The 25,392-nt window shown below is 36.0% G+C and overlaps 1 long non-coding RNA gene across 1 annotated transcript in view; it reads right to left on the bottom strand.

Moving 5' to 3' along the window:
- Positions 1 to 24,772, bottom strand: part of LOC136029998 (uncharacterized) — a 33,971-nt gene extending 9,199 nt beyond the window's left edge. Inside the window, exons 1-3 of the long non-coding RNA XR_010618152.1 lie at positions 24,656 to 24,772; positions 2,789 to 3,724; positions 1,624 to 1,771 (exon numbers count right to left, since the gene is read on the bottom strand). This is a non-coding gene — a long non-coding RNA (uncharacterized LOC136029998). The remainder of the gene's footprint in view (positions 1 to 1,623; positions 1,772 to 2,788; positions 3,725 to 24,655) is intronic.
- Positions 24,773 to 25,392: the final 620 nt, after the last annotated feature.

The raw sequence follows: 25,392 nt of genomic DNA, 5'->3' as shown, positions 1-25,392 counted from the left end.
TCAGCCCCCAAGATGGTCGAGTCGGGGAAAACTACTGTTATCAAGTCAATTTTTGCAGGTCCCTGACACATCAACCAAGTTTTCATTGTCGCAGCACGTCAAGAAGCACCGAACTCACCAAAGCACTGCCCCCCTAACTCCCCAAAGAGAACGGATCCAGTCCGGTTACGTCAATCTCGTATCTACGACATGTGCTTATTCTTCCCACCAAGTTTCATTTTGATATCTCGACTCTAAGTATTTTCAAAGATTTCTGGTTTCCCTCTCCAACTCCCCCTAATATCACCAGATCTGGTCGGGATTAAAAAGAAGAGCTCTTAGACATCAGTTTTTTCTAAATATCAAATTTCTTTAAGATTCGGTCACCCGTTCTTAAGTTAGAAATACCTCAATTTTTCTAATTTTTTCGAATTGACACCCCCAACTCCCCCAAAGGTAGCAAATTCAGTCTGGTTATGTCAATCATGTACCTGGGACTTATGTTCATTCTTTCCACCCGTTTTAATCCCGATCTCTCCACTCTAAGCATTTTCCAAGATTTTCCGTTTCCCCCTCCAACTCCCCCCAATATCCCTGGATACGGTCGCGATTTAAAATAAAGCTCTGAGACACAAGGTTCTTCTAAATTTCAAATTTCATTAAGATCCGATCACCTAATCTTAAGTTAAAAATTCCTCATTTTTTCAATATTTCTTCTCCCTCCAGCCCTCTAGACGGTCGGATCGGGGAAAAGACCGTTATCAAGTCAATTAGTCTTAACGAGCCTACCAATTTTCATTGTCCTAGCACGTCCAGAAGCATTGAACCCGCCAAAACACTGGAAATTGCCCCAACTCCCCCAAAGAGAGCGGATTACAAAAAGTTTTTGTAATCACTTGTCAAAATTTTTACGAATATTTTTGCAATTACAAGTTTTTCGCCCGTTAAGCAGTTTAATGTAAAATTTTCTATGCTTGAGAATGATTAGTTTTCTTCCAAAATAAAGGCTCTTAACGAATATCCTCAAACTTCTGACCTATCTAGATTGTTGTTTAGACGAGAATATCCCCAAATGCCAATATTCCGACAAATATGTAGCCGTTTTTGAGAAAAAATACCCACATAAAACATATACAATTATTGCCCATTTAAAAAGATAATATATATAAATAGCAATAGTAGAGTCAGGGGAACTACCAGCCAAAATGTTTGGAAGGGGGGAGTGACTGATTTTACCAACTGGGTGATTATCTATAACGACTGTTTTCAATATTAATTACTATAATGCTCATTTGTAACGCAAAAACTTGGGATTACAATTCAGCCTTAAGAATCATATAATCTGAGTAAGAACAGCCCCTTAGTTTTTGCCCATAATAAGCGTATGAATAATGGCATGGTAATCTGGTGAAGAATGGAGTAATAAATTAGGACAAAATTTATAACATGATTTATAAGCAAAAAGATCTCAGAAATAAAAAATTGGCAAACTTAAATAAAAATACACAGATTAAACAAAAAACAGAACAAAATACAACTAAATAGTTTCAGTCAAAATTTAAACGTCTCGGTTCAGAAGACAGATTTACAGTTGAATTTTATCTGCTTTTATCTAAATAGTTATAAAATGAATTTCTGGCCTACCTTAATTTTTAGTTTTTGTTTGTTCCTTGTTGAGCAGTTTCACCATTTCTTCTAAATCAATTTTCACCCTTTGCTGAGAGCGAGAGATCGGTATATTTACTGATATATGCTGATCTAGAAGATTTTTCAATTGCTTCAAAACGTCTTCCTACAAAAGAAAAAAGTTTAAACTTAACTACAGACATGACGTTTAGTTTTGCAGTTTACTATACTGCTAAAACCTATTTTATTGCAGTAAACTCTCAGATGAGGCAATTACACCCACACAAACTCATCTTAACATCTCTTTGTCCCAAGCTTAATTTTTTTATCTCCCCCCCATAAAGTTTAGACTTTTTCTGATATTTTCCTTACGACCTCTTTCCATCAACGAGATCCTCCTTTTTTGGCCCCAAATGTACGACCAATAAGCAAGATTTTGACTTATTGTCATTTTCACCTGTAAAACATATCCCATCCATGTTAACCTTTAGTTCTTTAGAAAAGCCTTGGAATTTTGGATTGAACCATTTTCTTTGGTCATTTTAGGGATTAATGTCCTTGCACAAAAGAGGGTGCCTGAAATTTTTTTTTGAAAAACTCAAGAATACCTATCTTAATTTTTTGAGGCACCCACATTTCACAGCACTACTTGGCCACTCTTTTTACCGTACCTTTCGTATCATGCTCGTGGTCATGAAATTAACAGTTCTCTTCACCTCAAAACCTGAGGATCTTCACAGGGACTGGGTAGTAGTATGCATCTTTCATTGCCCACTGTCTATTCCCATAAAAATAAACTCTAGCCTTTTACTTAGGCTTATGGTCACTTGATTCATTTTTTTCACGCTTTAAGGACAACAGCCTCATTTCTAACAAATATTATACATTTTTGAATATTTATTCACATTAAACCTCATATTCACATCAGATGGAACGATTCACGAAAATGTAAGGTGGAGGGGGTGGCAAGGATTTTTATTGTTCTTGAATGAAGGTAAAAAAGAAACAAAAGAACATTGAGCAAATATAACTATTATAGATCTTAATGTTTTTAATTAGACGCTAATATCCTAACCACGATTTAATCGTTCGCAGATAGTGCTACAACAAAAACCCCTTAGATGAGATCAAAATTCAGATAAGCTACTATTACAACGATTACACAAAAAGCAAAAATACTTACTTTAAATTTTTCGGCCTTTTCTATCTGTGATTCAAGGTATTTTACATCAGCCTCTAGTTTCTTAACTTTGGCATACAACTCTTTCCTCAGTTTTCTTTCTTCCTCAATGGCATTAGTACAGGGCGCTTCATTGTAAAAATCAAAGTGAAATATGATATTTTCAAAACCATAAAATTTAATTGTTTATTGCTAACCTATATTGGAAATTCACTTTAGTTTCGAGCAAAAAACAGGAGTTTTTGGGTAGTCTTGATGGGTTACTGGTGACAAGAAAAAACTTGTAGCTAATATACGGGGACTTGTATCTAATCTTAGAAAAAGTAACTAGAGATGTTTTAGATTTTTCAGATATTGCATATATTGCTGCGACAACAATTTAAATTGTTATGTTTTTAATTACAATGGGCACGTTAATTACAATAGTCACAAATATGTTGCAATTTCCTTTACGAAATTACTTTGAGAAGTTTTCTCTTCCTTTACAGGTTTAATTTTCAATTTGTCAGGCTTACATTCTTATTACCTTAAGGAGCGACAAAATAAAGAGCTCAAACGTGAAAGAGTAAAAACTATTACGAAAGAAAAAAAAATAAAATGAAAAATTTTCAAAACCATAAAATTTAATTTATTATTATTAATTAAAGCTCAAGATTTTATTTCTCTCATGGTGGGATTTAAGATTTGATGCTACAAGTGAGGTCTCTTTCCAGTAAAATTTCCCAAGGGACAGGTATTCTAATTATATTAATGCATTTTTTTTCCTTTTGAAGCACTTGAAAGATTATATTTATTTTTTTATTGAGAGTAATAGGGAGAGGAGGGGTGAAAACCAAGACAAAAACATAACAAATCTGAGCAATATACAACACCACTATTCTTGTTCTGCTTCGGTGACAGTAGGTGGCACAAAATTTATCACTTCTTTACACACTGAATCTGAAAAGAAAAGAAGAAGATATAAAGATGTTTTAAAGTGTCATTCCGTAATTTAAAATACATAGTGTAAAGCACCTTTCACACTGGATTTACAACTACCAAAACTAAAGGGTTAAGTTGTGCTGCAGTAAGCATAACCTTTTACACTTAAGCCGGTCCTTTTACACTCGGCTAGCTTGAAACTCCATAAAACCACCATAAGCATCGTCAAAAACAATAACGGTAAATGAATCACTGCTGGTGTGCATAGGACGTCGAGTCCACGGCTCAGTTTCTGGGCCTTTTTTTTATAGGGAAAACTTGCAATCTTGTCACACAGCCTTAAGGTAGCGGAGATTCATTCCTGGGCCTCGTATTTCTGAGCCGAGAATCAATCCATTGTGCTACCACAGGGATATCACAAGCAAACTATAAATAAATTAAAAATTTGGAAATATAGATGGACATTAAAGCTCTTGTCAAGCATGAAATAATTTCTAGGAAAAGTATATTTATCGCCAAAATTTGTTAATAATACATCCATTAGTTCCATTTTGTTGCTAATATATTGAAATTTCCAAAACTTAATGCAAACTTAAATAGCAACAGATTTAAAGTATGGCTCGAGCTTACTAGGGACTGCTTACAGTAAAGACAAAATTTGATCCGCAACAATCTATAACGTAAAATAATGTTTTAACTAAAGTTAAATCTTACGATGAAATAAAAAAAAAACAAGTTTTTTTTAACTGAAAGTAAGGAGCTACATTAAAACTTAAAACGAACAGAAATTACTCCATATATGAATGGGCTTTTCCTCCTCAACGCCTTGCTCTTTACGCTTAAGTTTGACCCTTTCTCTTAACTCTACTTTTTAAAACAGTAAAAAATTTAGCATAAAGAGTGGGGCGTTGATGAGGAAAAGCTCTTTCATATACGGAGTAATTTCTGTTCGTTTTAAGTTTTAATTTAGTTCCTTACTTTCAGTTAAAAAAAAACTTGTTTTTTCTTATTTAATGTTAACAAAAGGCAACTAGCATAACTTATAGCCCTTTGCCCTGAGCGCCAGGACATGGGTGCCATCCCCAGAGACATAGTTAATAGAACTTTAAAATATGATTAACAAAGAGGTTATCTTAAAACTTTGATTGAAAGTGCTTGGGGAAATGATGCGGAAAAGGAGGGGGTGTACTGGCTGCTCTTCTATCACTTTTGATTATTCAAAAGTGCACTAGAACTTTCAGTTTTGAATCTAATGAGCTCCTTCAAAAATTTATGCGACCTCTTTCCATAAAAGCCTTATATATCCCAAAGGCATAACTGACAAACCTTGCCTTGAGGGCTGTGGAGAGGGGATGTAATCTTCAAATATATAATTACTGGACCTTTCAACCTTCTCTCGACAAAATAGCTATCTCAAAATTTTGATTGGTTGTATTTGGAGAAATGATGCAGGAGGGGGAGCTGGTTACCCTCCAATCACTTTTGACTATTAGTAAAAGCAATAGAACTCCTTATTACTAATACAATGAGCCCCCTCTGAAGTTTATATGATCACCCTTTCTTTAAAGAGCTTATATCCCACCAGGATATAAGTTACAACCCTTGCCTTGAGGGCTGTAGAGGGGTTGTCATCCTTAAAGATATGAATGTGATTGAAAAGTTCTCGACTTTTCAATCACATTAAACAAAATGGCTATCTCAAAATTTCGACAGGATATGTTTGAGGAAATAATCGATCTGGAGGACTGGCTGGCCGCCGACAACTTGCGACTATTAAAAAAGGCACTAGTCCTTTCTATTTATAATCGAGTGAGTCCCTTTCAAAGTTTTTACGACAACTGCTTCTATACGAAGTGCCCTGGCATAACCAAACAAGAGCTAAGAGCTCATATGGCACTTGTGACGAGGTCGGATAAGCCAAGAGCTCATATGGCATGACCTCTAGCAAAATTCTAAGAATCAATAGATTGATTTAAAAGGAAAATCAGAGGCCTAAATCCGGTTGGGATTTAAAATAAGAGCTCTGAGTCACGACTCACGAGGTCCTTCTAAATATCAAAATACACAAAAATCTGATCATCAATTCGTAAGTTAAAAATACCTCATTTTTTTCTAATTTTTCCTCTTCCTTCAGCCCCCCAGATGGTCGAATCGGGGAAAACTACTGTTATGAAGTCAATTTTTGCAGGTCCCTGACACGCCAACCAAGTTTTCATTGTCGTAACACGTCCAGAAGCAACGAACTGACCAAAGCACTGGACCCCCTAACTCCCCCAAAAATGGATCCAGTCCGGTTACGTCAATCTCGTATCTACGACATGTACTTATTGTTCCCACCAAGTTTCACCTTGATCTCTCGACTCTAAGCATTTTCCAAGATTTCTGGTTTCCCTCTCCAACTCCCCCTAATATCACCAGATCTGGTCGGGATTTAAAATAAGAGCTTTGAGACATGAATTTGTTCTAAATATCAAATTTCTTTAAGATTCGGTCACCCGTTCTTAAGCTAAAAACACCTCAATTTTTCTAATTTTTTCGAATTAACACCCCCCAACTCCGCCAATGAGAGCAAATTCAGTCCAGTTATGTCAATCACGTGTCTGGGACTTATGTTCATTCTTTCCATCAGTTTTCATCCCGATCTCTCCACTCTAAGCATTTTACAAGATTTTCCGTTTCCCCCTCCAACTCCCCCCCCCCCAATATCGCTGGATAAGGTCGCAATTTAAAATAAAAGCTCTGAGACACAAGGTTCTTCTAAATTTTATATTTCATTAAGATCCGATCACCTAATCTTAAGTTAAAAATTCCTCATTTTTTTCTATATTTCTTCTCCCTCCAGCCCTCTAGACGGTCGGATCGGGGAAACGACCGCTATCAAGTCAATTAGTCTTGACAAGCCTACCAATTTTCATCGTCCTAGCACGTCCAGAAGTATCGAACTCGCCAAAGCACTGGAAATCGTCCCAACTCCCCCAAAGAGAGCAGATTACAAAAAGTTTTGTAATCACTTATCAAAATTTTTACGAATATTTTTGCAATTACAAGCTCTTTGCCCGTTATGCAGTTTAATGTGAAATTTTCTATGCTTGAAAATGATCAGTTTTCTTCCAAAATAAAGGCTCTTAACGAATTTCCTCAAACGTCTGACCTATCTAGATTGTTCTTTAGACCAGAATATCCCCGAATGCCAATATTCCGACAAATATGTAGCCGTTTTTGAGAAAAAATACCCACATAAAACATATACAATTATTGCCCATTTAAAAAGATAGTATATATAAATAGCATTAGTATAGTCAGGGGAATTACCAGCCAAAATGTTTGGAAGGGGGGAGTGACTGATTTTACTGACTGGCTGATTATTTATAACGACTGTTTTCAATATTAATTACTATAATGCTCATTTGTAATGCAAAAACTTGGGATTACAATTCAGCCTTAAGAATCATATAATCTGAGTAAGAACAGCCCCTTAGTCTTTTGCCCACAAGAAGCGTATGAATAATGACATGGTGACCTGGTGAAGAATGGAGTAATAAATTAGGACAAAATTTAAAACATGATTTATAAGCAAACAGATCTCAGAAATAAGAAATTGGCAAACTTAAATAAAAATACACAGACTAAACAAAAAATGAACAAAATACAACTAAATAGTTTCAGTCAAGTCAACTCGAATATAAATATATGATGGGTAAGAATAATCCAAATAATTTAAAACATGTTTTGTCAAATAATAAAAGATATTTAGGTGATATTTTGGTTTTAAATTGTAAGGAATTTATAGATATTTCGAAAAATATAAATCCATCAGAGCTTACTCTTGAACCTAGTCATGGCACTGGTCTAGAAGATCATTTCTTAGATTTGAATATTAATATTTCTGATAATAATAAATTAGGTTTTAAAATGTATAATAAAACGTATGATTTCGATTTTGAAGTGATTAGTTTCCCGTTCCCTGAAAGTAATATACACTCAAATATGACATATTCAGCATTTTACTCACAGTTACTTAGATATGCAAGGATTTATAGTAATTATATGATTAAAATTTTAAGCCAAAAATTGATTTTAAGAGGTTTTTTGCAAATTAACTTGGCAATTTAAAAAATTTAGTTTTCATTATAACGAACTTTTAAATAAATACCGAAAGAATTATTTTGAAATACTTAGCAAAATCTTTGGTTGATTTTGATTTTCCTTGTTACTGAGTTTGCCGTATCCCTAATTTTTGACAGTGGATTTCGGGAGGATTTTGGATATATTATATTTTCAATTGGCCTTATTTTGCATTCATTCCCTTGATTTTTATCTAGGTCACATTTACATCAATAGAGAAAAATTTGATATACTGAAATTTTTTAAATAATTGTTTATTTAAAAAATAAACATTATAATTAATATAGATTGTGAATTGGTAACATAAATACACGAAGGCCAGAACCAAGGTATGATAAGCTTGTTTTGGGGTTATTTCGTTGTTCTACATTTGATTTTTCATAGGAACATATTTTGGGGGTGATACCCAGCACGGGAATACCATGGGGAATTTATGGTTGGCACGCCACTTTCCTGGGTAGGGAATTTAAAGTGCTGAAACCCTATAGACAAGTGTGTATTCTCCTGATGTGCCCTTGTATTGGGATGTTGGCTCTGAATTATTTGTCTTTTTTTTTACTGTTTTTAACATCTGGTAAATAACGACTTATACTTACGACAAAACAGCCTGTCCATGGATTATTCTTTATGGTTGATTGCGTATGGCTATGCTGTTTGATCTTTGTCTTTGTATGGATGAGTAGGGTTAGGGCCTTTTTCAAGTACTGATCTATATTAATTACTAATGTACAGAAACAGTTATTTTCTCCTTCTGTCTTCCTTTTTTTTTATTTTTATTTATATGTTTGTGCTGTTGCATTGGTGATTTCTTTTTTCATGATATACAATATATATATATATATATATATATATATATATATATATATATATATATATATATATATATATATATATATATATATATATATATATATATATATATATATATATATATATATATATATATATATATATATATATATATATATATATATATATATATATATATATATATATATATATATATATATATATATATATATGTATATATATCTGAAGGTTATAGTCATAAAAATATTATTGTCGAAGTCTTCAGTAGCACTTCTTTCTCCATAAGTGATTTCTCACTCTCCTTTTTATACGTTTAGTTATGTTTGGGAGACTTAAATAGCGTCAATATTTTAATAAAATATTTAAGTAGATCAAATCTGAATTCAAATCATGCTATGCTGTGAAAAGGGTTTTTAATCCAAACGACAAATTTCATTCTTATCTCGTTCCACTTTAACTCGAGGTTGACACTGTTGCTCTTCGTGGAGATAGCAAAATTAAATGATTAAAAAACCATCTTGACTTTAAAGCTAAGTTTTGACTCCCAATTTGTTTTCTTTTAAATATTATGGAGAAAAATTGTCTAAAAAGCGCTGCCAATATATACATATCAATGTCATTAATGTTATAAATGGATAAAATTCGAACGAAATTAGCTATTTTTTCTGATAGTGAAAATTTTTAAGGTACATGTTTCAGGCATGTTACCATAGCTGAGCTAATGGCCTCATATGTGCTTAGACTCTGAGCTAGTACATGCACGGAGCTATTGTGGGGCTAAATCTAAATACAGCCGGAAAATTATTACTGATAACAAACTTTAAGCCTCAATATCACGTACCCCCTCCCACTAGCCTACAAAAATAGATTACAGAAAATTTTATAGATTTTAAATTCAAGCTTTCGTCATAAACTAAGGGCAAATGTGTATCCCCTAAGTAAATGCAAGCCCTTAACGGTCCTTTATAAAATATACTTTCGCTGTGATCACCTTAAAAAGTAAACGAATGCAAATTTTTTACTAAAAATTTCTTTATGTATTCAATTGGATTATTTCTACACGAGATATTTGTGGAAGAGTGTCCTTAGCTAGTAAAATTAATGCATTTCAACACAGGACTATCTATGAATATTATAATACAGTCAGCTGATGGTTAGGAATTCGAAGCTCATAACGCTGTCCTAGCGACATGGTCTGACAAACTACGAGCCCTTATGCTTATGGCAGAATATAACAAGCCATGTGCAGGTGACAAAACTGTTCTAAAGGTTCCTCTTACTGGATACTGGTTTTGATATGTAAACCAAAGTTCTTGTAGAAAATTGTAGGCCCTTAAGTAACTGATGATACTTTAGTGAAGATGGTTTTAACAACCATAGCACGTCCAAGACTGCAAAATATTGAACAGAATTAAATTGACCAAGTAACTTCAATTGATCTATTTGATAAAAAAAAGAGTAATTCATCTAGAAAAAAATTTTGATTCCAAGCTTTCCAAAAAATATTTAGAACAAACAATTCTTGAAGCTAAAAAAGTTATAAATATTATTGTTGACTGGCTGAAAGAAGCAACAAATGACCCGAAATGGACGCAGAATATATTGCTGATTATTTAAACAATATACCACTTGAAGACCGGAGCTGTACTTCTTTAAAGAAATTAAATAAAAAAAATTTTTTAAACTGAAAGTAAGGAGCGAAATTAAGACTTAAAACGAACAAAAATTACTTCGTATATATAAGGGGCTGCTTCCTCATCAACGCCCCGCTCTTTACGCTAAAGTTTGGCTCTCTCTCAACTGTACTTTTTAAAACAGTAAAAACTTTAGCGTAAAGAGTGGGGTGTTGATGAGGAAGCAGCTCCTTTCATATACGAAGTAATTTCTGTTTGTTTTAAGATTTAATGTCGCTCCTTACTTTCAGTTAAAAAAACTTGTTTTTTGTTTAATTTCTGGAAGTTTCTGAATTAATGCATGTTTCGATTTTGGCTCTCCGCAGATGAATAATTAAAACGAAATTTGCATATTTAATTTTTTTGGCTAAATGACTGTCTCATAGTTTTAATCGAATGATTTTGAGAAAAAAAAGAGCGGGGGAGGAGGCCTAGCTACCCTCCGATTTCTTGTTTACTTAAAACGGCAACTAGAACTTTTAATTTTTTGCGAATATTTTTATTAGTAAAAGATATACGTAACTTACAAATTAGCTTACGTAACGAACTTTTGTATTCTCACGTTTTTATTACGAATATGAGGGGGTTCACTCCCTCGTCAGTACCTCGCTGTTTACATTAAAGCTTAAATTTTGTCCCAATCCCTTGAGAATGACCCCTGAATCACAAAAGCCGTAGAATAAATAGTTGAAATTACTAAAAATACTTTAGCGTAAAGAGCGAAGTATTAGGAGGAGGTGAGCCCCTCATATGCGTAATAATTTCTGTTCGTTTTAAGTTTTAATGCTGCTCCTTACTTTCAGTTGATTAAAAATTTTCATTTTTATTTTTTCATTGTTTTTTTTTTAATAATGCTAGAAAATCTTGCGCTCCCTTCATGGAAATTTTCTTCCCCAATGACGGACTCCTCGATGGAAAGTTCCCCCAACATATCCTCCTCTTCTCAACCCCTCCCCCAAACAAAAAATCCCCCTGAAAACGTATATACACTTCCCCATAACCATTACTACATGTAATCACTGGTCAAAGTTTGTAACTTGTAACCGCTCCCACGGGGATTGTGGGGGAGTAAGTCGTCCCTAAAGACATAGTTATAAGGATTTTTAACTACGTTGAATAAAATGGCTATCTCAGAATTTTGATCTGGTGAGTTTGGGAAAATAATTAGCGTGGGATGGGGCCTAGGTGCCCTCCAATTTTTTTGGTCACTTAAAAAGGGCACTAGAACTTTCCATTTCCGTTAGAATGAGCTCTCTCGCAACATTATAGGACCACTGAGTCGATACTATCACACCTGGGAAAAAAATAATAACAAAAAACAAACAAACAAATAAAGACGCATCCGTGATCTGCCTTCTGGCAAAAAATACAAATTTCCACATTTTTATAGATGGAGCTTGAAACTTCTACAATAGGGTTTTCTGATACGCCAAATCTGATGGTGTGACTTTAGTTAAGATTCTATGACTTTCAAGGGGTGTTTACCCCCTATTTTCTAAAACGAGGCGAATTTTCTCAGCTTCGTAACTTTTGATTGGTAAGACTAAACTTGATGAAACTTATAAATTTGAAATCAGCATTAAAATGCAATTCTTTTGATGTAGTTTTTGGTATCAAAATCCCATTTTTAGAGTTTTCTAGAGTTTTGGTTACTATTGAGCCGGGTCGCTCCTTACTACAGTTCGTTACCACGAACTGTTTGACAAGCTGATGAACTCACATTGAACATAGATGTGAAAGTTTTCAAAAGTCGCTAAAGATTTTTTAAATAGGTTATATATCTATCCACAAACGGCGAGGGTGATTGCTATTCAGGATGCTCTAAATATGAAACAACTCTTATGTATAAGCTAAATGAAGAATGGAATTCTACGATTATCCAGCCAAACCAAATTCAAGGAAAATAATTCCTTGTAAATGGGTTGGTATCAGTTTATTGTTGCTTTGTAAATTTTGACAACAATTATAAGCAAAGTGTAGGAGTAAGCTATCTTGTGTATTGGAGGGGGGCTGAAGATGGCCGTGTTTTTAGTGCTTTATAATTATGACCTATTTTGAGTCTGTCACTTTTCATGACTGATTATAAATTTGGGGGAACACCCAATCTCCGCCAGCTAGTGCATAGAAGGCCATATGAGCATTGCAGTTTTGCGACGCCTATCACAGTTTCCACCACGCTTGACACAGTTTCCTCCTCGCTTGGCATAGTTTCCACCACACTTGGCACTTGCTACCTGGTGTAGGTGCTTCATGAAGGCGAGCAACCCCTTATATAAAGTCTCATCGTTTTTACTGCTTTTTTCTCCGCTCATTATTTACTTTGGTCTACGTGGATTTGTAGCGATATCAGACCAAGAGTTCTCATAGAAATGAACTGGGGTACTCCCTCCTGCTGAGTTTGCCGAATCATCATTATTTTACAAATAACGTGGCACGCCTTCATTCTTCAAAAAAAACCCGTCATAAATAAAAAACCTCCAAATATCTAATGCTTCAGAATATCGTTTTTTGATGGGAAAAATACCCGCGGTCATTTGATATTCATAGGTTGGCCTCCATTTCGCAAAATGATCCTTTTCATCTGTTTTCATGGAGGGATTAATGGTGAAGCTTGTAATTACTAACGATGAATGCCAAAGCCCCTTCTACAATTAATATCAAATAAAAAATTATTATTGCTATATCTGTTAGCTAATAGTGTTAGTAGGCAGTGAAAATCCAGCGAAAGGCTTAGCCTATACAAGTCGTATAAAAAGTAGTTTTTAAAAATGACCGTTTTTTACGATCACATTTTAAATTTTTTAACTATTTCAAAATGGCATGGAATACTGTTGAGTAAAATATGGATAAATAAACTAGAGTAATTGTTTTGCTATAAAATATTGTAGCCGAACGAAAGGGCGTATCTAATTTATATATATTTTTTACATGAATGACAATAAAATTTTAGACTTTTTATATGGATTGTTTATGTTCGAGGACTTAGAAAGAGTAATTTGAAAAGTTTGTGTGTAGCCAAACATTATTGTCGTTTTGGTATATATTATGGCTCATTATGGCCCATTACATTATGGCCCGTACATTATGGATTTAAAAAGAGAAATTTGAAAAGTTTGTGTGTAGCGAACATTATTGTCCTTTTGGTATACATTACAGCTCATTATGGCCCATTGGCCCATTGCATTATGGCCCATACATTATGGATTTAAAAAGAGAGATTTGAAAAGTTTGTGTGTAGGCAAACATTATTGTCCTTTTGGTATATATTATGTCTCTTAATGTACTTTTTTAGGATACATGATGTTTGATAGTCTCTCACATAGTTTTAATTAGGAAAATTAAGATTGTACAAATAAATTGAACTTCCCAAGTTCGTTATATTTGATCCTCAAGAAGTACCAGCCAGTGGAGCAGAAGCAGGCACATGTGTCATATCGACAGTGAATGAAATGCGACGGCAGTCCTCAGGTTTTCTCGAGCGCAACAACCAAGTCCCAATCCCATGGCCTTCCAACAAATCTGTAAGTGACGGAAACCAACCCAATCCTGCACCAGATAGACCTTCTTCACTACCCTATTCCGTAGTTTTGAATAACCCACCCTCCACTATCACGCAAGAGGAACGAAAACAATTTTTGATGAGTATGTGTGGAGAAGACCTGTCAGTCGATGATGTTGAATTGAAAAGAAGTCGATCTGAATGGCGGCTTGCAGTTAAAACGAAGGTCAAGGCAAACAACATTGCCTCTTCTATCAACCAGAAGTCGCAAAGTGCAGAAGCTAGGGTGAAATCCCCAGTTTTTATAGGCGTGATCAAAAACATTCCGACTACATATGATGCCGATAAGGTGAAAAACTGCGTTTCAGGCTGCGAAAGGGCAGAACAGTGTGGTAGAAGTCGAACCTATAAGTTGTACTTTTCATCCCTCTATCAGCTAGGTCTGGCCATGAAAAGTCCGCAAAAACTAGAGTTTGAACGTTTTCCGATTGAAGAGTTCGTGTAACTTCCAAAACGATGCTATAACTGCCAGAAAGTTGGTCACGTTTCAGCGGCGTGTTCCGCTCCCCAGGTTTGTCCCCGTTGCGGTGTCCTTGGCCATACATAAATGCTACAACCCCCTGCACGAATCCAATTGACTGTGCAGCATGTAAACCGACAAAACATACCTGTCAGTCATTCCAATGTCCTGAGATGAAAAATCGAATTGGAAAGCAAAAACGCTCCGATGAATGAACAGCATGCAAGTACTAAGAGCGTGCCGTGGAACATGAACGGAGGTGTGTCTCACAAAATCCCCTTGATTGAAGAAATATGTCGGTGAGGCAATATTCTATGCATCCAAGAACATCTGCTGACAAGTGATAGCCTCAGCCTGCTCAAGTTTTCAGACAATCATGCATTTTATTTTGTCCTAGCAAAGTCTCGTCAACGTGGAAGACCCTCCGGTGGACTAGCGATTTTGTGTAGCTCTGCAGTTGATTCCGAGAATCTTCATACAGCTGAAAACTTTATGGTTATAAGAGCTGGGAATCTTGTGATCGTCAATGTCTACCTCCCCACAAACTACAGCGACGAAGAATCAGATAACCGATTTTCAAAGGCAGTGCGTGCTCTTGCAAAGTGCCTCAAGACTATTATGTTGTCCAGTCTGGAATGCGTTATAATCGGAGACTACAACTGTGATCTAGCTGACGACTCGTCTCCTCGGTCCCAGTTGATCCTAAGCACATTGGAAAATCGGTATCGTGTGCTTCCAAAAGACAATGATTTTACTTTCGTACACACTAGTGGTTCAGTCTCAAATATAGACCATGTCGCATGCACATTAAACGTGAGTGGTACAGTTAGAGTGCTAATGGGAAGTCACTCCACCGACCATATCCCCATTGAAGCATGTGTTAATGTGTGTATTCCTAAGGAAAAAAGTTCTTCACAGTGGTACGAAATAAAGGATTGGTTAAAGGCCGACTTTACTCTTTATCAGACAGTGTTCGACAAGACGCTGCAGAAAATCAATGTACCATATAATCTCCTACAAGCCAACGTGCAAAGGAATATCCAAGAAACTAAAATACAGGTCAATAGCTTTCGTGCTGAAATCACCCATGCACTACTAACCGCGGAAAAGGCTGCTATTCCCGCTAGGAAAATTCGTAAACATACTAAAATTCCTGGGTTCTCAAAGAATCGAGAGCTAGTGAAAGCGTGTCCAGATGCTAAGTTTTGGTTGTCGGTATGGAGGGAAGGGGGTCGTCCAAAATCCGGCATGTTAAATTGTCTCCGTAAACACACAAAACGTAAATTTGAGAAAGCCCTCAAGCAGCATCGTACAAATGTGAAATATGAATATACAGAGAGAATAATCAAAGATCCAAGTCGTCTATGGAAAGATCGCGTGAAAGACCGCCAAGAAACGCCTAAGTCCATGCCTTGTGACCCAAACGACTGGCGAGCCTACTATACGAGCGAATTTAGTGCCCCAGATCCCAGTGTAGCATGGCTATATATCGAGTAACTTGAATCTGTGCTATTAAATTCGAGTTTTCCGGACTTTACCGTAACTGTTTCAGATGTAACTGCAAATGTCTTTAAGTTGAAAAAGAAAAAATCTGTTGACGGTTTGTTTGCACTTCACCTTGTGAATGGTACTCGTCTTTTATATGAAATGTTAACATTATTGTACCAGATCATATTCGTAGTCGGTATTGTGCCCAATGTTTTCTGTAGAGGACAACTTACGCCCATCCTGAAAAAAGGGAAGCCAGCTAATATATGCTCCTCCTATTGCCCAATTACTGTGTCGCCAGTTTTATGTAAGCTTTTTGAAATGATTATATTGCCTTATATTGATTATATTGATATTGATTATATTGAATGTTAGAAACTTTTGCCAAATGCCAAACTACCAGTTTGGCTTTACGGTAGGTCTTGGTTGCGCTGATGCTCTGTTCGCCCTTGCTGCTATTTTGTCTGATTCTGAGGCAACGGGTGACCCATTAGTTATTGGTTCTTTTGATGTAAGCTGGGTGTTTGACTCGTCGGTGCATGCGCAGATCCTTTTAGAAGCGTATAAACAAGGGCTAAATTTGTGTATTGTCGAAGCTATGTATTATATGTACAATAGCCTTAGAGCGCAAATTAAAATACCCTCATGTCCGACTGATTCCGTTGTTGTACCAGTTCGTAAAGGGGTCAGGCAAGGCTCAGTTGTATCTCCGACTTTGTATAACAATAGCATTCTGCCGGCACAAGCCCAGGTAGCTACGTCTTGTGTTTCAAAAGGGATCGATGTTTCGTTGATGGCGTATGCTGACGACCTACTTAATTTGAACAGGTCTGCCAATCGACTATCGAAGAATTTTGATGTTTTGAGTAGGGAATATAATAATATATGTTTATCATTTAATGTGTCTAAATCTGCCGCACTGTTCTTCAACGCGGGGTATTATGAGAAAGAAATTCCTTTAGGTGATTCAGCTGTTAAGCCATGTGAGAGCATTACCTACCTTGGTTTACCAATCGGTCAAAGCCTCTACTCGACAGGAACTTTGCTTTTACTGCACGTAGAGGCGAGAATCTGGATTGCTTACGGATCAATCATTGGTAGCAGACATCGATTCCGCCGTAGATTTCTTGCGTCGCTGTATCATGCCATTGCCTTTCCACATGTACTGTATATAGGACCTTTTTGGAATTATTTGTCGTCCGCCCAATGTACAAAAGTAAGAGTTCTGTTTTTTCGATTCGCGAAGTTCCTTCTGAGACTTCCTCCGTGGACAAAGAACTCGTATATCATGCGTAAATACGGAGTGTTCGATCCAACAGTTTGCATTAACCGGGTCGTAGAGAATTTCCTGGAAAAGGCTAAGGGAAGGACGAACCCGTGGCTAGCTATCATGTGTCAGTAGTTTTGTTAGTGTACATAGTGTGTGTTTACTTATGGTTATGTTCGTAGTGTGATTTTCTTTCTTTTTTTCTGTTCGTACTCCGATGTAATTCTAGTGAATTTTCGGGAAATAAAAGTACTTACTTACTTTACAAAAATTAACTTTGAGATAGAGGAAAATTAGCTATTGATAAATTTGCATTGACTTTTTTACGAAATTGAGAAGGAGGGGAAAGAGAAAGAAAGAGAGAGAGAGAGAGAGAGAGAGAGAGAGAGAGAGAGAGAGAGAGAGAGAGAGAGAGAGAGAGAGAGAGAGAGAGAGAGAGAGAGAGAGAGAGATTGAGAGAGTGAGAGAGAGAGAGAGAGATCACCCCTGATGAGAACAAAAAAACTCACATCCGTGTTTTTTTGGAATTTTTTTAAATTCTATATTTTTGCAGATGGAAACTTGAAACTTTTTTCAATACAGTTCTCGAATACGGGGAATTTTATGATGTGATTTTCATTAAGGCCCTTGGTTTTTAGAGGGTATCTCTCCCTTTTCCAAAAATCAGGCTAATTTTTTCAGGCGCTTAGCTTTTGATGGAGAACACTACACTTATCATTTCTATATTTGGAATCACCATAACCACCCAATGTTTTTAATATATTAATTGATAGAAAAATTTTGGTGTTTAGAGTTTCGGTTACTATTGAGCCGTCTCGCTTCTTACTAATAGGTTTTTTACCACGAATTGTTTGAAATTTTTTTTTTATAAATAACAAATCAACAATAACAATGATGTAGAAACTATACATCATAGGTCAAAATACATATTGTTGCAAATTGTAACCTTTTACTCGCAAAATCCTCTGACTGGATGGACCCATGAGCTTTGTTTGGGGAGACAATGAATATTCTATTACTGGTATATCTAATGGATACTAAAATAGCACAAGCAGCACTTAAACACTTTATTTGTGACAAAAACTTTATCAAAATATCGCCCTACTTAGTGAATAAACTCAGATTATTTGATAATAATCTGATGATTCAAAACAAATAACCGTGGATGGTCAGTTAAATTCACATGTAATAACTATTTTTTTATAAAGGTTTTTGAGAATTTTTCATTTTTGAAAATAAGAAAGGTGATACTATTTCAAATGTTTGCATTTCGAGAAAATACGAGGTGTGGAAGGGGGTATCCATACTCCGATCAATGAGTCTTAAAAGGGGCTCTAGAACTTCTGATAACGAATCCAATGAGCCCCCATCGAAGTTTTTACGATCACCCTTTCTATATATGCCTTATATACCTCAAGGGCATAACTTGCATTTCCTGCCCTGAGGGATGGGGAGAAGGCTATCATACTCATAGACATAATTCTTGGACCTTAAATTACATTGAACGAAAATAGCTATCTCAAAATTTTTATTGGATATGTCTGAGGAAATGGTGGACATGGGAAAGGGGTTAGTTGCCCTCCAATCACCTTCGATTATAGGGAATTGACCCTTTATAATTCCAATCGAATGACTTGTTCTCAAAGTTTCTACGGCAACAAGTAACCCTTTTAAAATTAAAATCACCTGCATTTCGAGGAAATACAAGGTGTTGGGGGGGGGGTCACATCCATCCTCCAACCACTCTGAATCTTAAAGAGAGCACTATAACTTCTTATTACCAATCTAATGTTCCCCCTCCAAAGGTTATACAATCACTCTTTCTATATATCCCTTATATATCACATGGCATAACTTACAACTCTGGGGGGGGGGTCGCGTCCATCCTCCAACCACTCTGAACCTTAAAGAGAGCACTATAGCTTGTTATTACCAATCTAATGCACCCCATTCAAAGGTTAGATAATCACTCTTTCTATATATCCCTTTTATATCCCAGGCCATAACTTACAACCCTTGCCCTGAGGTCTATGGTTTGTTGTTATCATCAAAGACATAATTTCCAGGCCTTTCAATTACGTTGAACAAAATAGCTATCTCAAAATTTCCATTGGATGTGTTTGGAGAAATGGTAGGCGGGGGAGGGGTTTTGATGCCCTCCAATCTCTTTTGACTATTAAAAACGGCATTGGCTAGATCAATATCCAATCGGATGAGCTGTATTCGAAGTTTTTCTAAAATAAATGGCCATCTCGAATGTCTACCAGATGCATTTCAAGAAAATATGATGTGTTGGAGGTTTCCACCCTTCGATCATTCGGAATCTCAAAAAGAACACTAGAAGTTTTGATTAACAATCCAATTAACCCCCACCAAAGTTTATATGATCACCCTTTCTATATAGGCCTTATATACCTCAAGGGCATAACTTGCAATACTTACCCTGAGGGATTTTTTTTGGGGGGGGAGGCTACTACCCTCAGAGACATAATTTCTGGACCTTAAATTACATTGAACAAAATAGCTATCTCAAAATTTTTATTGGATATGTCTGAGGAAATGGTGGAGATGGAAAATGTGTTAATTGCCCTCCTATCACCTTCGACTAAAGGGCACTAACCCTTTCAAATTCCAATCGAATGACCTATGCTCAAAGTTTCTAAGGCAACAAGTAGCCATTTCAAAATTAAAATCACATGCATTTCGAGAAAATACGAGGTGTGGGGGGTAGCATCCATCCATCCTGCGACCACTCTGAATCTTAAAGAGAGCACTATAACTTCTTATTACTAATCTAATGTGCCCCATCCAAAGGTTATACAATAACTCTTTCTATATATCCCTTATATTTCCCATGGAATAACTTACAACCCTTGCCCTAAGGTCAATGGTGGGTTGTCATCATCAAAGACATAATTTCCAAACCTTTCAATTATGTTGAACAAAATAGCTATCTCAAAATTTCCATTGGATGTGTTTGGAGAAATAGTGGGTGTGGGAGGGGTTTTGATGCCCTCCAATTACTTTTAACTCTTAAAAACGGCGCTGGTTAGATCAATATCAAATCGGATGAGCTGTATTCGAAGTTTTTTGACAAAAAAATGGCCATCTCAAATACAACAGATGTTTTTCTGGAAAATATGAGGTGTTCGGGGTTTCCACCCGTCGATCATTCTGAATCTCAAAAAGAGCACTAGAACTTTTGATTAACAGTCCAATTAACCCTCCAAAGCTTATACGAAATTACGTCGAACAGAATGACTATCTTAAAATTTGTATTGGATGGGTTCGAGGAAATCGTGGGCGTTTGACAGGGGTTAGTGACCCTCCAACCACTTTCGACTATTAAAGAGAGCACTAGACCGTTCAATTCCAAATAGAATGATCAGATTTTGAAGTTTTTACGACAACAAAAGACCATCCCAATATTTCTATCCGATGCACTTCAGGAAAATGCGTGATGTCGGGGTAGGGGGAGTTTCACTCTCTGATCCCTCTGGATATTTAAAAGGACACTAGAACATCTTACTTTCAATCAAATAAGCCCATTCCTAAGTTTTTACGATCACCATTTTTATATATACATTATATCCCTCCAGGGCATAACTTATAACCCTTGGCCTAAGGGCTGTGGGGGAATCCTCATCAGAGAGTTTCTGGACCTTTCAATTGCGTTAAACAAAATGGCTATGGTAAAATTTTGATTAGATGTGTTTGGGGAAATTGTGGAAGTGGGAGGGTGTTTATTGCCCTCCAATCATATTTGAGCATTAAAAAAGGGACCGGACGTTTCAATTTTCAATCCAATGAGCTGTTTTCGAAGTTTTACGACAACAAATGGCCATCCCAAAATTTCTACCAGATGCATTTCGGGAAAATACGAGGTATCTGGGAGACGGGTCCACCCTCCGATTACTTTGAATCTTAAACATGACACTGAAACTTCTGATTAGCAATCCAATAAGCCATCTCCGAAGTTTATACGATCGCCCTTTCTGAATAAACCTTAAATACCCCAAGGTATAACTTATAACCCTTGCCCTTAAGGCTGTGGGGAGAGGGGTTAACATATTCAAAGACATAATTTCCAGATATTTCAACTATGATGAACAACATAGCTATCTCAAAATTTTGATTGAATATGTTTGGGGAAATGGTGAGGGGTGGGATTCGTTGCCCTCCAATCACTTTCAACTATTAAAAAGGGCACTAGCCCTTCTAATTTCCAACAGAATATGCCCTTTTTGAAGTTTGTATGACAACTCACTTAATATGAAGTGCACTGGTCTAAACAAAAAAAAAATTTAAATTGTGCCGACATTGCTCTTTACTTAGGAGCATTATTTTGCTGCCTATGATTCTATATGTGTAAAGTTTACTAGTTTCTAATGTTTCCTATCAAACGCTACAAGCCTGAGAATATTTGTATTATTTTCAAAAGAGAGAGATACCCCCATAATGTCAACAGATCTTATTCAAAACCCCACTTTTAAATTCAGCATATCAGAGAACCCCACTGCAAAGTTTTCCAGCTCTCATCTACAAACATTTGTAATTTTACACTGTTTGGCAGTGGAAAGATCAAGGATGCTTGTCAATACATGTATATTTTCCCCAGGGGTGAGTGTGTCGATTAATTACCCTGGAAAACCGGGAGATGGTTTAGTCAAATCGAAAATCAAAAGCTCAAGTTCCCTTTTCAATAAAAAACAAAAATGAATGGCAACTAGGCTCCCTAACACACCCTTTTTCCCAAAGAAATCTGATCAAAATTTTGAGATAGGCAACCCGTTTGTTTAGCGCTGTTAAAATTTCAGTAGCTATGCTACTAGGGATGTCATGACCTACCCACCTCCCAGCCCCTGCGGAAAGGACTGTTAGTTATAAATTTTCTCATTGTTTGCATATAAGGATTTACCTACTGTTTAAGAGAAGGTCTTTTCGAGTATAGGAGAGGGGAGTAATTATGCACAGAAAGGGTAGGGGATTTTCTGGTCTGATTTGGGAAACGGTCAGAAATTAAATAAAAAGAAGCAAGTTTTTTCAACTGATAGTAAGGAGCAATATTACAATTCGAAATGAACCGAAATTTTTCCAAATAAGAAAGGGTGGCTCCTTCTTCAATCAACGAATCAAACCGTTTTTGGTAACAAACTGTTAACACAGTTCGTGGTAACGAACTGTAAAAAAGGGATTTTTTATAACAAGAGATACGTCAAAAGAATTGCATTTTAATGCTGATCTTAAATATCTAAATTTCATCAAGTTTAGACTTGATGAATCAAAATCACCCATCAAAAGTTACAAGCCTGAAGAAATTTGCCTTATTTTAGAAAATAGGGGAAAACACCCCTTCAAAGTAATAGAATCTTAACGAAAATCTCTCCATCAGATATACCGTATCAGAAAACCCTATAGTAGAAGTCTTAAGCTCCTATCGACAAAAATGTGGAATTTTGTATTTTTTGCCACAAGACAGATCACGGATTCGTGTTTATTTGTTTTTTTTTCTCCGAGGAGGGATTTTATCGACCCAGCGGTCCCAGAATTTCACAAGAGGGCTCATTCTAATGGATATTAAAAGTTATAGTGCCCTTTTTAAGTGACCAAAAAATTGGAGGGCACCTTGGCCCCCCTTCCACACTTATTTTCCCCCGAAGTCACTGGATCAAAATTCTGAGATAACCATTTTATTCAGCATAGTCGAAAACCTAATAACTATGTCTTTCGGGAAAACTTACTCCCCCACAGTCCCCTTGGGAGGGGCTGCAAGTTACAAACTTTGACTAGTGTTTACATATAGTAATGGTTATTGGGAATAGTATTTTTATACTGATTTTAAATATATAAGTTTCATTAAATTTAGTCTTACTCATCAAAAGCTACGAGCCTGAGAAAATTTGCCTTGTTTTTGAAAATGGGAGAAACGCCCTCTAAAAGTCGTAAGATCTTGATGATCTTGACACCATCGCATTCAGCGTATCAGAGAACCTTACTGTAGGAGTTTCAAGCTCCTATCTACAAAACTGTGGAACTTAGTATTTTTTTTGCCAGAAGACCGATCACGGGTGCGTGTTTATTTGTTTGTTTTTTTTGTTTTTGTTTTTCCCAGGGGTGATCGTGTCGACTAGGTCGTCCTAAAATGTTGCGGGAGGGCCCATTCTAACGGAAATTAAATGTTTTAGTGCCCTTTTTAACTGACCGAAAAAATTGGACGGCACTTAGGCCCCCTCCCACGCTCATTTTTTGCACAAAGTCCACAGATCAAAATTTTGAGATAGCCGTTCTGTTCAGCATAGTCCAAAAACATAATAACTATGTCTTTGGGGCAGACTTACTCCCCAACAGTCCCCAAGGGAGGGGCTGCGAGTTACAAACTTTGACCAGCGTTTACATACAGTAATGGTTATTTGGAAGTGTACAGACCTTTTCATGGGTATTTTTTTGGGGGGGTGGTTAAGGCAAGGGGGTATGCAGGAGAGTTTTCCCTTGGAGGAATTTGTCATGGTAGAAGAAAAATTCCCTGAAGGGAGCGCAGGATTTTCAAGCACTATTAAAAAAAAGAAAAAATAAATATTAAAAAGTTTTTCCACTGAAAGTACGTACCACCATTAAAACTTAAAACGTACAGAGATTATTATGCATATGGGGGGTTCATCTCTTCCTAAATACTAAATACCTCACTCCTTACGCTAAAGTATTTTTAGTAATTTCAACCTTCTATTCTACAGCATTTGTGATTCAGGGATCAATCTTAAAGAATTGGGACAAAATTAAAGCTTTAGTGTGCAGAGTGAGGTATTAACGAGGGGGCGAACCCCCTCATATACATAATAAAAATGTAGGAATATAGAAGTTCGTTACGTAAGTTAATTTGTAAGTTACGTATAGTTTTTACAAATAAAAACTTTTGTTAAAAATTAAAAATTCTAGTTGCCTTTTTAAGTAACCGAAAAATTTAGGGCAACTGGGCCTTCTCCCTCACCCTTTTTCTAAAAATCGTCTGATTAAAACTAATAGAAAGCCATTTAGCAAAAAACAATAAATATTCAAATTTTGTTTTGATTATTCATATGCGGAGAGCCAAAATCAAACATGCATTAATTCAAAAACATTCAGAAATTAAAGTAAAAAAAAGGATTTTTAACTGAAAGTAAGGAGCAACATTAAAACCAACCAAAATTACTCCGTGTATGATAGGGGCTCTTCCCTCTTCAACGTCCAGCTCATTCCACTAAGGTTATTTACTGTTTTATGAAGTAGAATTGAGAGAAAGAGTTAAACTTTAGCGTAAAGAGCGGACGTTGAGGAGGGAACAGTCCCTTTCATGTACGGAGTAATTTCTGCTCGTTTTAAGTTTTAATGTCGCTCCTTACTTTCAGTTAAAAAAAACTTGTTTTTTTTTATTTAACAAATAGTTAAAGCCTATATGAGTCCATTAAAGAGGGGAAACAAATTATGCAAAACGCAAAAATGAGCTTCTTATTGCTCCAGCATACTTTCATAAGGGAAACGACTGGTCTGAAACTTTACCCCTCCCCCATCCCCCCAAAAAATAAAAACTCACCAGCCAAAGTAAAAATGACTATTCTGGTCCAAATTCTCATTTTTTGTGCTTATTGAATGAATTTCTCTTCTAACGACGTGACTCTAAGTCTAACTGGAAAACAAAACGATCCGGAACGAAAGCAGAATAGTTTTGTGCAATTAGAATGCCGCGAGAGAATTTTCACTCGATGGCTTTTTGGCACCGTATGAGCCATATGGCTTTTTGGCACCATATGAGCCAAAATTATAGTTTTGCATTTTGCATCTTTTTTATCTTTTGTAAAGGTTAGTAGAACTTTCGATTTCCTTTTTAATGGGTCTTCTTCAATTATTCTGGGAATAATAGCTTGAAGCGGTCACCCCAGGGCAAAAACTGTAAAAACTGTTCATGACAACTAACTTTAAGTAAGGGGCAAAACGATCTAATAAAACCCGTAACTCTACAAAATGGAATATTGATAGTAATACACATATCGGAAGAATTGGCTTTTATCCTGATTTCAACTTCATAAAAATACATTCAGTTTATCACTTAAAAACTTATAATATGTCACATCACAATTCTGTGTGCGTCTATCACAAAAATATAAGAAGAAACAAATTATTTTTCAAAATATTTGGAGAAGAGGGAGGGGGGACAGTTTTGTTAGTTTTTGAATTTTTAAATCAAAATACTTAAAAAGTATTTTCCTAAGAATATGACGAAAAAGAGTATCATTCAAATTAAGGCAAAAAATTTAGAGGCGGGACATCAAA

Source organism: Artemia franciscana, chromosome 8, assembly GCF_032884065.1.
Source record: "Artemia franciscana chromosome 8, ASM3288406v1, whole genome shotgun sequence".
NCBI lineage: Eukaryota > Metazoa > Arthropoda > Branchiopoda > Anostraca > Artemiidae > Artemia > Artemia franciscana.
This window is presented reverse-complemented; position numbering and strand designations above follow the sequence as displayed.